Below are 17260 nucleotides of genomic sequence, written 5' to 3' on the forward strand. Positions count from 1 at the left end.
ATCAATACACTTTCCAAGGCCAAATACACTACATTGATGGGCCCCGATAGCATCCTGGGATGTTTAATACGTATTATGAAACACAACCTCTCTGGTCCACTTGAATCACTTTTCAATTGGAGCCTTCAGTCACATTTTGTGCCCAAGGAATGTAACATGGCTGCAGTCATTCCTCTGCACAAAGGAGGTCTGACCACTAATCTGGGTAACTGCAGGTCCATAAGTCTTACCAGCATCGTATGTAAGGCCATAGAAAAAAATCATAATTTTTATTTTGTTTATTTAACATTTGTTTACCAAGAAAGTCCAACTGGGCCAATTGGCCAATTTTCAGTGGAAGCCCGGGGAGAAAAGCTCAGTTACAGATGATTTTAATAAGTGAAAAAATACATTTATAAACACTTAAAAATGCAGGTTACAAAGAAGTATTTTAACAACAGTAAAAAGAAAATACAATTATATATGCTACAAGGAAAGATGGGGTGGTTATACATAAAAATTTGTTAGACATGGAAGTCTGGGGGTGAAAAATAATATCAAGAAATAGCATATATTTTTGAATGATTGCTGAACATGAAATAGTACATAATGGGGGGACAAAGTAGAGTGAATAACAATCAGGTCATAGCATGCTTCTGAGTACAATTGCAGTTTAATCTAGTAATTGATTAGGAAAGAAACCCTTAAAATAAGTAGGAAAGAACACTTGGAGGTAAGTACTGGAAAGGAGAGAAGTAGGTTGAAGGGAACACTGATATAGTATGATTGTACTGGAATAGTATAGGAGTAAGAGAAAGAGAAATACTGTGGCAGAGGTGAAAGGGGTAAAGGGAGGGTAGATCATCTAGGCCTAATGCAAGAGCTTAGTCATTTGTTGGTGAGGTATTCCTTTAGTAGTAGTTTAAACTTGGAAGTGTTGATGGTATTGATTATCTTTTGAAGTATGGAATTCCAATACTTAGATATCTTATTTGATATCAGAGAATTACCTTGCTATTGTTAGATTTGGTTACATCTAGTAGGACATTTTTAGAGGATCTTAGGGATCTACTGCTGTAGTAGGGCTGAACAAGGTCCTTGAGAGGTGGGGAGGTGTTTGGATTGTGGAAGACATTGTGTATTAAAATTAATTGGTTGAAAGGTAGGAGATTAGGTAATTCAAACTATTTTAGTTGGTGCAGTAAGGTGCAATGGTGTGATTTGTAAGGGAGGTATGTGGCGAATCTTGCTATTTTGTTATAACAGGACTCAAGTTTATTTAAATCAGGTTTTCTAAGATTAGTGAATACTGGAGAGACATAAAAAAGAGTGGAAAGTAGATGAGTTTTGCCTATGGAATGGTGGTGTCAGTCAGGAAAGGCTTGACCCTGTAGAATGAGCCTAATTTGATATAAACCTTTTTGATAGTTATAGCTATTTGTTTGTCAAATCTAAAACTGCTATAGATCGTGATCCCGAAAAGTTGATGTGTTCAACAGGCTTTATTAGAGTTTTGTTGGACGAGCAGATGGTGAAGCGAGGATTGTGATTGTGTGATTTGTTACTTGTGAAGAGAATGAGTTTTGTCTTATTAGGATTAAGAACTAGTTGGGAGTCAGAGACATAGTTTTCAATGTCAAGGAAGGCTTTCTGGGTTGTTTGAAGGAGTTGTGGTAAGGCAGTAGCTGAACATATCGGGGAGGAGTCATCTGTATACTGGTTGTGTGTTTGGTAGTTGTGATGAGTTTGTTGGTGAAAATTATGAATAATAGTGGTCCAAGTATTGATCCTTGAGGTACAATGACAGTGACAGGCAAAAGGGCGGAAAGTTCATCTTGCCAATTTACTGCCTGTTGCGAGTCAGATAGATAGCTATGAAACCAGTAGAGGGTCATTTGGTAGAGGTTTAGGGAAGCTAGTTCATTTGGCAGTTTCTGATTGCAAACAGTGTCAAATGCTTTTGACATATCAAGAAAGATATTAAAAACTAGGTGGCAGGAGTTTTTTAGCTGGTTAACTGAGTTAGTAAAACTAACTAGAGCAGGGGTAGTGCTGTGCTTTGGTCTAAATCCATGCTGGGATGCAGATAGGAGGTTATTGCTTATCAGATGGTCAAGTAGTTGTGTGTGGATGCATTTTTCAAGGATTTTTGCAATAGGGGGAAGAATAGCTATTGGACAGTAATTTGTGAATTCCGTAGAGGTGCTGTCTTTGTGTACAGGGATGATGCAAGAGACTTTCCAGATGACTTAAACAATGTATACAATGGTAATGACGTCTCCGAGGGAGCAGCACTTGACCTAACTAGAGAATCAACAACCCAGGATGAAAGTCAAGAAGAAAACATTGAATTACCCTACAATTTAAATATACATTCAGAAGTTAATGTGAAAACAACCACTTCTTCCCCTTCTTCAAAAAAACAGCCAGGGAAAATGGAAGGCCAGAGGTCGCTCAGCTTTAAACAACTACTAGCAACTTTTCAACCAACCAGGTATGCTAGTAGAACAGTGAACTTATTGGACTTTGATTTGACCAATGAACATTATAGAGTGTTAGAACTGGATATTAATTTTATACTGAGCCATAGGGCTGATCTTGTTGGGACAATATTACAGCTGAATTTTTTTACTCGCAAGTTAAATTTGATTTATTTATTAAAAGATGTTGGTATTTCAAACTTGTTTAAAAAAAACTCCTGTTTTTAATCCAAGTTTGGTTTATGCTGTTAGAATGTTTGAAGAAATCTGTGAGACTGAAATTAGAAAAACTTTACATTGCAAAGTTAAGTGTAAAAGTAAATATTACAACCTGTCCCTTAATGAAGTTAAGGCTTTAAATGAACTACAGAGTAACAAAGAATTACAGTTTATGAAAGCTGATAAAGGCGGCAGACTTTTGGTAATGAACCAAACTAAATACAAGGAAGCAATGCTTGAAATGTTAGGTAATAAAGACAAATATTTAGAAGTTGATTTTTGTAAAGTTAATAGAAGTTACAACTTTATAAGAAGTCTTTTGTATGAATTATTTATGAATGGGTACATTAATCATGGTTTATATGATTTTATGAACATTGAGTTTCCTAGAGTAGGTGTCCTATTTGGGATACCTAAGCTGAATAAGGATTTAAACAAACCTCCATTTCGTCCAATTGTGTCTGCAGCTAGTAGTGTTTGTGATGGCATTGCCTTGTATTTAGATAGTATGCTTAATCCTTTGGTACAGAAGTTAAGTTCTAATTTAAGAGACTCATGGGATTTTCTTGCAAAATTAAGTAAATTTAATACCATCTATGGATACCAACACTAACATGCTATTTTTATTACTGTTGATGCTAATTCACTCTTCAGTAGCATTCCGCACGAAAAAAGGTGTAGAGGCCTTAAGGTTGTTTTTAACCCACAATTTAGGTTTTCTGGTGACCAAATTTATGTGTGCTGCTTATTGATGGAAGTTCTATTAGAAAATAATTACTTTTTGTTCAACAAAAATATTACAAACAAATTCGGGAAGTGGCAATAGGATCAAGTGTGACCCCGTCCTTTGCCACCCTAGGTTTAGGTTAGTGGGAACAAGAAATGCTAATTAAGTGTTTTTTTTTTTAATGAGGTAATCTTGTATAAATGCTTTGTAGATTACTTGCTTTTTATTACTGACCTAAAAGTAGGAGAAGTGGACAGTTTTTTGACTGAACATAATGGCACCTCTGAATATTTGAAATTTAAGATTAGTGGAGTTGGTAACAACATACATTTTTTAGACATCAGTTTAGAGTGGGACACTGGGAGGAAAGAAATGAACAGTAAAATTTATAAGAAGGAGATGTTCTCCAACAATTATTTACATTTTAAAAGTGGCCACCTTTTTGTTAATAAGAAAAATATACCTAGGAGACAATTAATTTGTGCCACTCGGATGACCACTAGAGAAAGTGATTTTCTGAGGGAAATATCAACTGTAGATGAAATGTTTAAAGACATAGAGGTTATAATAGTGAATGGTTACAAAAGATAGCCCTAGAGGTATATGATAAGAGGGGTCTATATTAAATCACCAAACACGTAAAAAAGTGAACGGTGATTGATCGACCCTATATAAGCGAAAGCTTGCAATGTCGAAGTGTCAGAACAGCGATTTTTTTCCAAGGGAAAAAAAATCGCTGTTCCAACAAAAAAGTAAATAAAAATCAATTTCAAACATTACATTAAATGGGGGGCTTCTCCCTCTACACCCCCATACTTAAATATACCAACTCCGAGACCATATTACAGTGCCGAAAATGGCAAAGTACAGAAGCGGCCAAGCAAATTCTTTTCCAGGGAAAGAATTTGATTAACAGCCACTTCAATATTTTGTGTTTTCAGCCTTTTAAGGTCAACCAAGACACATTCGAAAGAATGTGTCTTCGGTCTTCTAATATAGATGTGATAAGAGAGAGAAGGTGTTTCAACCAATCTTGAAAGGAGGTACCTCTAAAGTCCTTAGAAAAACAGGAAAATATGTCCTGCTTTTATGCTAGACATGTCTGTAGATTTCTCTGCCGTAAGAGAGATTATTTTTAAAAATTGGAAGATATTGCAGGGGAATTGTGAAATATGGGATGTTGTAGGACCTAAACATAATTTTGTTTATAATGAAGGGAGATGTTTTAAAACTTTGTTAGAATAGCAGGATTCTTTAATTAGACTGCAACAAATAGAGAGAGAAGTTGGAATGTATAGTTGTGGGATATGTAATATTTGTAGGTTTATTTATGTTACAAAATATATTTATATAGAAAGTGCTAACTTTACTATTTATTTAAAAGAAAGATACTCCTGCAAATCCAGTGGTTTAGTTTACATAGCTTTATGTTCAGGGTGTCCAAGTTTTTATGTAGATATGACTACACATAGTTTGGACAAGCATATCAAATAACACTTATATAGTATAAAGGTCAAAGACCCCAACAGTACTTTGTATAAACATTCAACTACCTGTAATGGTTACAAGAAGTTTTGTTTTCTGTTTTAAAGTGTTTGCCACAGGATTTAAGGGGAGGTAATTATAAAAATAAATTAGAGACTCTAGAAGTAAAATGACAAATTAGATTATGTGCTAATCAACATCCAGGATTGAATGAAAATATAAATATAAAATGCTTTTTAAAAGCAAAGAGATTAAAAGTTTGACTTGTATTTTAGGTAAAAGGAAAATTGTGGTTCTTAACATTTTTAAGGAAGTTTAATTGTTTAATTGTTTAATTGTTTAATAGTTCAATTACTTAAGTGTGCATATATATATAAGAATGATGGGGGAATGTTGATTGAGTGTTCTGAGGAAGTCTGTTGATGAAAGTGGAATAAAACTATTTGATGCTACGATTTTGATCATGGGTTCATAGGTAAGTACTAGGCTATCTGCCCAAGGGCATCGATAAGTCTAGCCAAAATGTGTCGACTTTTGCCACCCCCTTAGATTAGTTCCCTGTGCCTCGGTCCAGCAGAGCCATTAGTTCCTTGTCCCCGGGGTAAATTTTCTGTTTCCCATCCACTCGTCAAGGTTTCTCACAGTGTGTTTATGGCAGGGGTCCACCAGACTGGTTTCCTTTTCTTGGAGGAGTGAATATTGGTTTTGCTTGGGATAGCATGAGCCATGCATTCTTGCAGGTACTCATAGAGTGCCTTTGTAAGGGATTCAGCAGCTTGGACAGCATTGCTCTTTAGCATGTGGGCTATGAACCTTTCCACCTCAGTCTTAAGTAATGTAAAGTTTGCTTTTGAAAAGTTTTTCATGGTGGCTTCCTTGATTGGGGGTGGGGGAGGAATGTGGATATCCAGAGTGATTAGTCTATGGTCTGATCTAACCAGCAAGGGTTTGACCTCCAGTGTAGAACACCGATCGCCCATGTTGGTGATGACCAGGTCCAATATGTTGTCACATCTGGTGGGGATGTTGACCAGATGATCCAGAGCATTTGAGTTTATAATTTCTAGGAAGCTTTGGGCAAGGGTGTTAGTACTTGAGTAGTTTTCCCAGTTAATGTTTGGGTAATTGAAATCACCCAACATTAGGGCGTTTGGTAGGACCTTCATATTTTTCAGTGTCTCCAGCAATGCGGAATGGGGGTCCTGGGTCATGGTGGGTGATCTCTAGCAAGCTACAATTTGAATTGCAGTTTTGCTCATTGTTAGTTGCACATGGATGATCTCTGAGGCATTGTGCTGTGCCACTAACCTGGAGGTGTGGGTATCTTTGATGAATATGGATACACCCAACCTTTTGTGTTTCGGTCCGGGTTCTGTGGCCAAAAAGTATGGTATGAGTTATAGCCTGGTAGTGCTGGGGTGCTCTCTGGAGCCTTAAGCCAGGTTTATGTTACTGCACAGATATCAATGTTCTCCATACTGAGGAGTGCCTCGAGTGCATGCATTTTGAGGTTTAGACTTCTGGCGTTGAGTAGCATTACCCTCAGTTTTTGGTTACTTGTACTATTTACGGTGGTGGGTTTGTCTTTTGAGTCTTGCCTAAAAAAGGCACTATGGGAGCAGCAAAAGCCTTGGCCAGTATTCAAAAGCCTAAAGGGTGACAGGTGCAAGCCATCTCTTACAAAGCAATGTGGCTTATCGAGCATGTGATCCCAGGTGGACAGATACTGGATCCCCTTTGAATGACACCAGAAACTTAGCCAATTGTTGAAATTGATCATTTTTTCTTTATACTGTGACATCATTCTTGGTGAGGGCAGGATGCTACTCAGGGTCAGGGTCATACTAGCCTGGGCTATGTGATCAGAGAGCTCTTCCATGTCTCTTTTCATGTAGTCCAGGGAGGTACGTCTAAACCAACATGGACAATGACAGAGTCATATTTGTACTTGTTCTGGAGTGACCTGAGTGCTTGTGTTATGTGGTGGATCCTGGCACCCTACAGGCAGCTAACTGTAACCTTCTCCTTGTCCAGCCTAGTTAGTGGGACATCAGTGTGCCTGACTATAGAGTCACCTATTACTAGTGTGTTGGGTGTGTTATTTTGCCTTAAGGGCTGTGATTGTGTGGCACACTGATTATGTGAAGTATGTGTTTCATGGTTTGTGATGGGGTGTGGAGGTTGCTTGGGCATCTGCGTTGGAGGTCTCTGTTGCTTTTGCAGATTTTTATTTAGAGCCTCCGAGTATGTTTTCATGTATTTATATGTATTATTTGCCGGTGTTGGTTTAGTAGGTCTATGTGAGACTGGTGGTGTGTTGCAAGTATTTTCCTTCTCGTCTTGACTGTCAGTTCCAGTCTTGGGTTGAGAGAGCTTTGCCTCCAGTTTGGCTGTATAATTGCATCTCTCGCATATATTAGTGTTTGGTGGTAGGAGGAGAGGGTTGTCTGTGTACAAGAGGCAGTTGTAACATTGCCTCAAAATGCCCAGATTCACAGTTGGACTGGAGAGTACACCTGAAACTGCCCTTTGGACAGGCCTGAAAAGGGAAAGTGAGCTGTTTTACTGATTAGCTGCTAGGGATGAATAGAGAGTCTTGTCCTTCCGGACAGTATAGGGAGTCTAGTGCTAGGGTTAATTAGTGCTTGCTATGAGTTTTGAGCAAGTGCTGGGCTGTGAAATTAATGGTTTGAGTGCTTAAGTTGAAAGTTTGTCTAGGTCCAAGGGAAAAATTGAAGAGCAGACTTAATGAAGCTGGGAATAGTTTAACCCTAGCTAACCAACACTGCCCGGTGCGCAAAACCACGTAAATGCAGTTTTTATAGCAGGGAAATGAAAGAGATAGAAATTAACCCAAAATGGCCAATAAACTACTAACGTCTGGGCTACAGCAAACAAAGCGCACAAATTTCAGAAAGAAAAAGATCAAATAAGCAGGCGCAATAAGCCTTTAACCAGAAATTCTCAGCTCAGAAGGGCAGAATCTAGCCTCTCCTCCCACAAGAGTGCAGACTACAAACCTTAATGTAAAATAACTGGCCTGGAGCCCAAGTGCTTAAACCAGAACTACTGCACTTTTAGAATAGCAGACACTGAACCTTCAATCAGCAATTCCCAACTTAGAAGAAGGATGTAAGCTACCTGTCCTGTCACAACAATGCAGTCCACAAACCTTCTTAATGTAAAACAATTAGTTTGAAGCCCAAGTGCTTAAACCGAAAGGCTTATAATAACAGTTACAATTTAATCAGGCTACTACCAAGCAGTAATAACTGCAGCAGAATAAATACAATTGAATACTTTTAAGAAGAAGCACAAGCAAAATAAGGTAATAAGGTGGTAATAAACACAATTACAGTAAAAGCAGATGAATAAAGTGCAATTTATTTTTTTTATATAATAATAGAAAATGAGCAAACTGATTTTAAACAAATTTCCCAATTAACCAGTAAAAAACCTCAAAACTGAGCCCTGTTACAGCATTCTTTAATCTAACAAGTTCTAACCGCACACTCCTGCCACTAGGGTGAAGGGGAACCTTCTCCAAAAAAGATGGCCTGGATTAGTGCTCATGAGTTATACAAACACAGCTAGATTCAGCAGGCCTGAATCTAGTCTATACTACAGCAGACAAGGCGCACCAATATCAGAAAAACAGTTCAAATGAGCAGGCACAGTAAGCCTTTAACCAGAAATTCCCAGCTCAGAAGGGTATAATCTAGCCTCTCCTCCCAAAAGAGTGCAGACAACAAACCTTCTTAGTGTAAAATAACTGGCCTGAAACCCAAGTGCTTTAACCAGAACTAGTACACTTTTAGAATAACAGACACTGAGCCTTCAATCAGCAATTCCCAACTTAGAAGGATGTAAGCATAGCCGGTCTTAGGCATAGGCCAACTAGGCAGCTGCCTAGGGCGCCGCTCTTATAGGGGCACTTTTCCAGTATTTATTTGGTGTAGGTAGACCAGGATGGGGGCACCAGGTGGTGTGGTGAGGGGGCACCTTGGAGCCCTTTTGCCTAGGGCACCAGTTGACCTAAGGCCACTCCTGGATGTAAGCTACCTGTTCTGCCACAACAGTGTGGACCACAAACCTTCTTAATGTAAAACAACTGGTCTGAAGCCCAAGTGCAATAACCAAAAGACTTAGAATAACAGTTACAATTTAATCAGGCTACTACCAAGCAGTAATAACTGCAGCAGAATAAACACAATTGAGTACTTTTAAGAAGAGGCAAAAACAAAAGAAGGTAATAAAGTAGGAAGAAACACAAATATAACAAAAGCAGATAAAGTGCAAAAATGTATATATATATATATATAACAATAGAAAACAAGCAAACTGATTTGAACAAATTACCCAATTAACCAGTAAAAAACCCTCAGAATTGAGCCCTGTTCCAGCAGTCTTCAATCAGACAAGTTCAGGGCCTAAGTGGGTATGCCTACTCAAATGTTCTCTCTGTATTAGGCAGGATGAGCTAATGAGACTAGACTAGGATAGAGCTGGGATAGAGCTGAACAGATGGGACTGGTAGGAGTGTCTGAAATCAAAATATGACCTCACTGTACTCGGTTGAGTGAGCAAATGAGATGGGCCCAGGAGGAGTGTTCAAACACAAATTTACAGGAGGGGCAGTCAATTCCAAAGCCACCAAGATTAATACCGCAACAAGAACAGGGAAGGTGGGTGAGGAAATCTAACTGCAGACAGGAAGAGAACAGAGAGAGAGCTCACAATTTTAGTAAACAAATAAGCAGATAAATGCAGTACTGTTTTTAACACAATATTCAATAAAACGATAAACAGAAAAACTAAAATTCAGTACTATCTTATAACACTGCAAGTTTGTACTTATCTCAGCTTGTAATAAAGTTGATGTAGGGTATGCAAAAGCTAACCAAACAGCTCCAGTATGCAACTATTCAGCAGAAATAATTTCAGAGGTAATAAGGTACAGAGAATCCCTCTAGGCTAAGACTTCTACACCGAATAACAATGAAGTGAGAAGAGTAAACTAACTGCAGATAGGGAGAGAACAGAGAGAGAGCTCACAATTTTCAGTAAACAAATAAAAAAGCAGATAAATGCGGTACTATTTTTAACACAATATTCAATGAAACAATAAACAGAAAAAATAAAGCAGCAAAATAGCAAGTAGTGGATGGCTATCCAAAATTTCTGGGGGTTATATTGGTGCTTTTTTGTATAGTTGTATAGTATATTTTTGTCCTGTTTAATTTGTTTTTTAGTGAGGTTTTGCATTTGATGATATATGAGAAGTGATTATTCGCTTTTGGTCTCTACGTAGTGGAACCAGGCTTTGTCTCCTAGTTTAAGGGGCTTCTTGGTGTCAATAGTAAGCCATGGTGTATGTTTACATTATTGAAGATTTTCTTAAGGGTGCGAGGCTATTTAGGGTATTGAGGAATTTATCATTGAAATATTGCACTGCTGAGTCTAAATGGAGATATTTTAGACGAGTCCAGTCACAGTTTAGCAGGAGGGTATTAAAGACTTTAGATTAATTTTGTATTTTATGTATGTATTTGTATACAACATTTGGGGGGTGCAGATACACTACCTAAGCAGGTTAGTGGGTAGGTGGTCACTTAGGCTGTTACAGAGACAACTGGATTTATGGCAGAGGGTGGGTCTATTTGTTAGAGTCCAAACCACTATTGATTGTTTTTTGCTGTGCTTATCCACCCTAGTGGGGGACTGTATCATTTTACAAAAGCCGTGAAGTTAATAAAATTGAAGGGATTGTTGGAGGAGCAGGTTGACCAGTTAATGTTAAAGTCCCCCATTATTATGGTTTCCTGACTGTAGGTTGTAGCACACCATCAAAGGAGGTATTCAATGGTGGCTGGGTTGTTACCTGGGGGTATGTAAATGGCTATGATAATGATGTGTTTGTTACAGTTATTTGTAGGCATGAGATTAAAATTTCACAATTATTGGGGTCTGAAGGGTATTTACCAGTTGTTCTAATTTGAGGTTATCTTTGTAAATTATGGCAATGTCACTACCTCTCTTTTGAGTCTTATCAAGCCTGTGAATGTTATAGCCAGGAGTGAGGATCTCAGAGTCTTGTATATGTGGCTTTAACCAGGTTTCAGTAAATATTGATATATCTGGAGACTACTGGGAGAGCGTAGCATGAAATCCTGGAATTTTTTTTAGTAAACTTCCCAGGTTCATGTTTAAGATATGGAGATCTGTGTTGTGAGGGAGGTGTGCACTGTTTTTAGTGGCTGGGATGTAAGGAGACTTAGATATTTGTTGTGTGATTTGAGGGCCTGGATTAGGGTGAATGTCCCCACTTTGTTTTATATGCACTGAGTTAACTAGAAAAAGGTGGGTACGTTTGATAACTAGTCTAGCATATTTGTGTAAGAGGCTTAGAATATGGTGTGAATGTACACATTTGTATAAGAAAAGTTTGATAGTGGTGCTGTAGATGTGAGGTGAAATAAAATTAGCTGGAGAGGTATGGGGTGTGAGTATGAGGAGGTTGGTTGGAGAGTGAATAGTGCTGATATGTTGATTATGGTATGATGTGAAAAGGTATGTTGTAATGGGCAAGGTATATGATATAAAATGTTGGAGGAACATTATTTATATAGTTGATAAAGGAATTGAAATTGACTGGGAAAATGTGGTAGGAGTGGTGTAATGAAGTTGTGAATAAGTATGGGGTGGGGTGATAAAATTTAGTGCAATTGGTGATTAACTGCTAATGGTATGGCTGTGATTGAAGGATTGGGGAGGGGGTTGTATTCAGAGGTTAAGTATGAATGTAGGGATAGTGGGGGTGGGTGGGAATGGGGGTAGGGTAGAGGAGCAGAGTGAGCCTGAGCAAAGCAAGGGAAAATGGAGGGAGTGTGTTGGACCTGGTCAGATCTGTGTGCCAAAATCAATCAGCAAGTTTGTGAAATTGGATACCAAGAACTGAAGGAAAGTCCTGTAGCTAGTTTCCATGTCAGGGAAAGAAGTTTATAGTGAGGATGACCTCATGGGCTTATATAATTAAGAGTGGAGGATTACGCTTAGTTAAATGGTGAGATGTAAGCAAAAAGTGAGGAGTAGAAAGTATAGAGTTGGATAAGACAGAAGAAGTAGATGCTAATAGACAACAAAATGGTTAGAATTACCTAGCTGCTGGGAGGGGGGTTCCGAGTTATCAAGGACACTGAACAATGCTACTTTTTTTCAGAGATGCCACCAACTAACTGGGCACAGTAGCACTGAATCTGGGAATTAATTTATAGAAGGGGAAGGGACAATAGATAAGGGCATTGTATGGAGATATACGGGTAGCCGGTACACTTAATCAGGTAGGTATACAATGAAGAAGTTACAGAGTACTACGTACATTAGCAAGTCATAGTAAATTTAGACTTGCAGGGCTCCTTCCAAGCAAAATTTCCATGGTGAGCTTGCCAGTTGAATGCTGTGTAGTGCATTGGGGTGGTGAGTTAAAGACAAGGGCAGTAGCAAGGTGTGTATTACCTAGGTATAGGAAGGGAGAAGGGGAGAGTTTGTCAAGAGAATATAAGAGGGAAGATGGAAAAAAAGGAGTTATTGAACAGTATTAGGTAGGAGGTCCAAGTAAGGCAGAATTTAAGTGGGTGGTAGTCAGGGGTTATATAACAATGCAGAGGAAAGGCTAGTTGGGTGACAGAAAGGTCAAAGAGGAAGGTGGGAGGAGGTGATTAGCATTGACTGTAGATAGGAGATGAGATTAGGGCATGAGTACAGTAAACGAAAGAAAAGGAAAAGAAGGATGAGAGATAGGAACGTAAAACAATCTTATGCACAGTCAGATAACAATATGAGACTGTATAATGCATTCAGAACACAGTCAGATAACAATATGAGACTGTATAATGCATCCAGAACACAGTCAGATAACAATATGAGACTGTATAATGCATTCAGAACACAGTCAGATAACAATATGAAACTGTATAATGCATTCAGAACACAGTCAGATAACAATATCAGACTGTATAATGCATTCAGAACACAGTCAGATAACAATATGAGACTGTATAATGCATTCAGAACACAGTCAGATAACAAAACACAGTCAGATAACAATATGAGACTGTATAATGCATTCAGAACACAGTCAGATAACAATATGAGACTGGATAATGCATTCAAACACAGTCAGATAATATGAAACTGTATAATGCATTCAGAACACAGTCAGATAACAATATGAGACTGTATAATGCATTCAAAACACAGGTAGATAACAATATGACACTGTATAGTTTCATAGTTTCATAGTTTCATAGTATAGTACTAGGCTATCTGCCCTGGGGCATTTGTAAGCCTAGCCATAGTGATGTGGCTTTTGCCACCTCATGAAATGGTACAAAAATGTACAGAATAAATCTAGAATACTGTGCCTCTGTCTAGTAGTGACACAATGAAGGTCCCTTTATATAATAGAATTAGTTTACTGTGCCCCTGTCTAGCAGTGACACAGATGTGACCCCTGGGGTAAACTTACGATCTCCCATCCACTCATCAAGATTTCTCTTGAAGAGAGTCAGTGAGGGGCTTTGCCTAATACGAACTGGGATCCTGTTCCAAAGCATGGGAAGCCTCTGGGTTATGAATCTATCCCTCCTGCATGTCCTATTCATACTTGTGCCGAGGTTTAAGTCTTTAGCTCTTGTGGTCCTGATGGATTTGGATTTTTTGAGGTGGAGCATGTCCATCAGATCCTGATTGGACATGGCCTTGTACGTCAGGCAGAGATCACCTCTGAGCAGGCGGTATGCTACTGAATAGAGCTGAAGTTTTTTTAGTCTGGCAGAATAAGACATATGTTTGAGACCCTTGATCCTTTTGGTGAGGTACGTTTGTGGTCTCTCCAGCTATTGCAAGTGCCTGGTGAGGTAATACCAAATGGGGCATTGTACTCAATCATGGGTCTGATGAGGGAGGAATATAGGGGTACAATGACATCCTTGGATCTGGATGTGAATCCCTTCATGATGAGGTGTGCAAGGCAGAATGTTTTTCTAACCACTTTGGCAACGTGGGTGTCAAATGAGAGGTCGCTGTCTACTTGGGTCCCTAGGTCTCTGATTACTTTTTCCGTACTCAGTGGGTTGCTGTCTATGTGATAATTTGTGGGTACTTTGTTTTTCCAAAGGGATGACTATACATTTTTGGCATTTAGTTTAAGGCCATGACTACGGCACCAGTTGTCTGTTTCAGTGAGGCCTTTTTGTAGGATGTGTGTGTCTGCTGGTGTATCGACTATGGCGCCTAGTTTGCAGTCATCTGTGAACTTTGTCAGCCACAGCCCTCCCATGTTTGCTTTAACATCTGAGAAATAAATGCCGAACAAGAGGGGTCCCAGGACAGATCCCTGTGGGACACCACTTGTGACTGGCTTTGAGTCTGACATTGCTCCAGCGATTTTAACTTTATGGGTTCTGTCCTTTAACCAGTTTGCAACCCATCTAGTGACACAAGGGTTTACTTTTAAGCTGTTTAGCTTATCTATGATGCCTGAGTGGGGTATTGTGTCGAAGGCCTTAGCCAAGTCCAGGTATGCTGTATGGACTGCTTTGCCCTCATCAATGGCTCTAGTGACTGTTTCAAAAAAGTCAACCAGGTTTAAAAGGCAGGATCTGCCCTTTACAAAGCCGAACTGGGTGGGGTCAAGTGTCTGTAGGTCCCCTATGTCTCTGTTTATGAGTTCCATAATGATTCTTTCCATAGCTTTGCAGACCAGGCTAGTTAGGCTTATGGGCGGTAGTTTCAGGGTCTGTAGAGGCACCCCTTGTGGAGTGGGACCACTGTTGCTGTACGCCAGTGTTCAGGTACATATCCCGAAGTAAGGCTAAGGTTAAATAGCATTTTTATGTGTGGGTTTAGCTCCTCTTGGAGTACACGTAACACGCACCCGGGATACCGTCAGGTCCCATTGATGCTGTGTTTTTTGCTTTGTTTAGGGCGGTTCTCACTTGGACATCTGAGATGACAGGGAGATTACATTCAGCTGGGATAAGTATTTCTTCTTTTGGGGTGAAGAAGGCGAAATTTGCACTGAACCTGTCAGCCAGAATGTTAGCAATATCTGTGGGTTCAGTGTATTTTTTGTTGTTGTGAACCAACTCTGAGCATATCTGAGGATTTCCGCCCAGGTTTCTAACATAGCTGAAGAAGGCTTTGTGGTTATCTTTAGTGTCCTTAGCGATTTTTCTCTCAAAGTTTGCCTTGGATGTTTTTGAGAGAACGTAGTTTTCTGCTAATGTTGATCAGAGATGTCTTCCCTTCATGGGATTTCACTCTGACGTGCAGTAGCTTCCTTCTTTTGTTATACAATTTGTTTACGGCTAAGGTCCACCAGACAGGATGCTTACATTTGGTGGAGAGGGACTTGGATTTGTTTGGGATTGCATGATCCATGCATTCTTGGAGATGTCCATAGAAAGCATTTGTGAAGGATTCGGCATTATGGGATGTGGTATCCACTGGCACAGTGGGCTTAAAGGATACCATCTCAGTCTTAAGAAGAGTGAAGTCTGCTTTTGAGAAGTTTTTCACTGTGGTCTTTTGTGCTGGGGGTGGAGGTGGGATATGTATATCCAGGGTGATTAGTTTGTGGTCAGATCTCACTAGTGAGGGGTATACTTCCTGTGTGGAGCATTTTGTCCCCATGTTTGTGATGATCAGGTCTAGCATATTATCTCCCCTAGTGGGAGAGGTGACTAGTTGTTCCAGTGCATTTGAATTTATGAATTCCAGGAAACTTTCAGCTATGGTATTAGGGCTAGAATAATGTACCCAATCTATGTTTGGGTAGTTGAAGTCTCTCAGTATGATGGTATTTTGTGATACATTCATATCCTCCAATGTCTTCAGGAAGGCTGAGTGGGGTTCTTGAGATTGGGAGGGTGGTCTGTAACATGCTACCAGTTGTATAGCAGTTTTGCCTATGGTTAGTTGCACCTGTATGGTCTCCGATGCTTCATGTGTTGCTACTAACCTGGAGGTGTGGGTGTCCTTTATGAATATGGACACTCCCCCTCCCTTTGTGGTTCGGCCCGGGTTTTGTGGCCGAAAAGCATGATACGAGGTATAGCCTGGTAGTACTGGGGTGCTCTCAGGAGCCTTGAACCAGGTTTCAGTTACTGCACAGGCGTCGATGTTCTCCATGCTGAGGAGTGCATCAAGTGCCTGCATCTTGAGATTTAGACTTCTGGCGTTGAGCAGCATTACCCTTAGTTTTTTTCCATTTTTGTTTTCTAAGGAGGTGGGTTTGTCTTTTGAGCCTTGCCTAAAAAAGGCACTATGGGGGTGGCAAGAGTCTTAGCCAATATCCGGAAGCCCAGTGGTGACAGGTGTAAGCCATCCCTTGAGAAGAAGCATGGCTTGTCCAACATATCATCCCAGGCAGACAGATATTGGATCCCCTTAGAATGACACCAGTACTTGAGCCAATTGTTAAAGCTGATCATCTTGTCTTTGTATTGTGGTATCATTCTTGGTGAGGGCAAGATGCTGCTCAGGTTCAGGGTCATACCAGCCTGGGCTACATAATCGGAGAGCTCCTCTATGTCTCTTTTCATGTAGTCCAGGGAGGTACATCTCAGGTCATTCACACCAGCATGGACAATGACGGAGTCATATTTGTACTTGCTTTGGGTGACCTGAGTGCGTGTGTTATGTGGCAGATCCTAGCTCCCGATAGACAGCTCACAGTCACCTTCTCCTTGTTCAGCCTGGTCAGTGGGACATCAGTGTGTCTGACTATGGAGTCACCTATTACTAGTGTATCAGGCAAGGTGTTTGGCCTTAAGGGCTGCGATTGGTCGACACACTGATTTATTGAAGTATGTGTTGCATGTGTTTTGTTTTGAGGTGGTGGATTTTTGGATGTCTGCTTTGGGAGCCTCTGTTGTTTTGGTAAGTTTTTTATTAGAGCCTCCGAGTATGTCTTTGTGGTTTTATGTGTTTGGTTTGCAGTTGTGGTAGGTCTATGTGGGACTGGGATTGTTGTGTGTGTGGTTGCCATCTCCTCCTGTCTGGTCATGCCAGCCCTGAGTTGAGAGAGTTCAGCCTCCAGTTTAGCTATATAGTTGCATCTCTCACATGTATTTGTGTTTGTTGGGAGGAGGAGAGGGTTGTCTGTGTACATGAGACAGTTGTAGCATTGTCTCAAGATGCCCAGATTGACCAGCTGAACTGGAGACGATGCCAGTAATCTACCACTCGACATGCTAGAACAGTATAAGGGAGTGGTATACCTTTAAGGGAAGTGGATATTCACAGGGGTGGTAAGTAGATGTAGTGCTTTACTTAGTACGAGAGTGCTTACTTAGTAGAGAAGTAT

This window comes from Protopterus annectens, chromosome 14.part0, assembly GCF_019279795.1.
Source record: "Protopterus annectens isolate FY-2018-M chromosome 14.part0, PAN1.0, whole genome shotgun sequence".
In the NCBI taxonomy this organism is placed as follows: Eukaryota; Metazoa; Chordata; order Ceratodontiformes; family Protopteridae; genus Protopterus; species Protopterus annectens.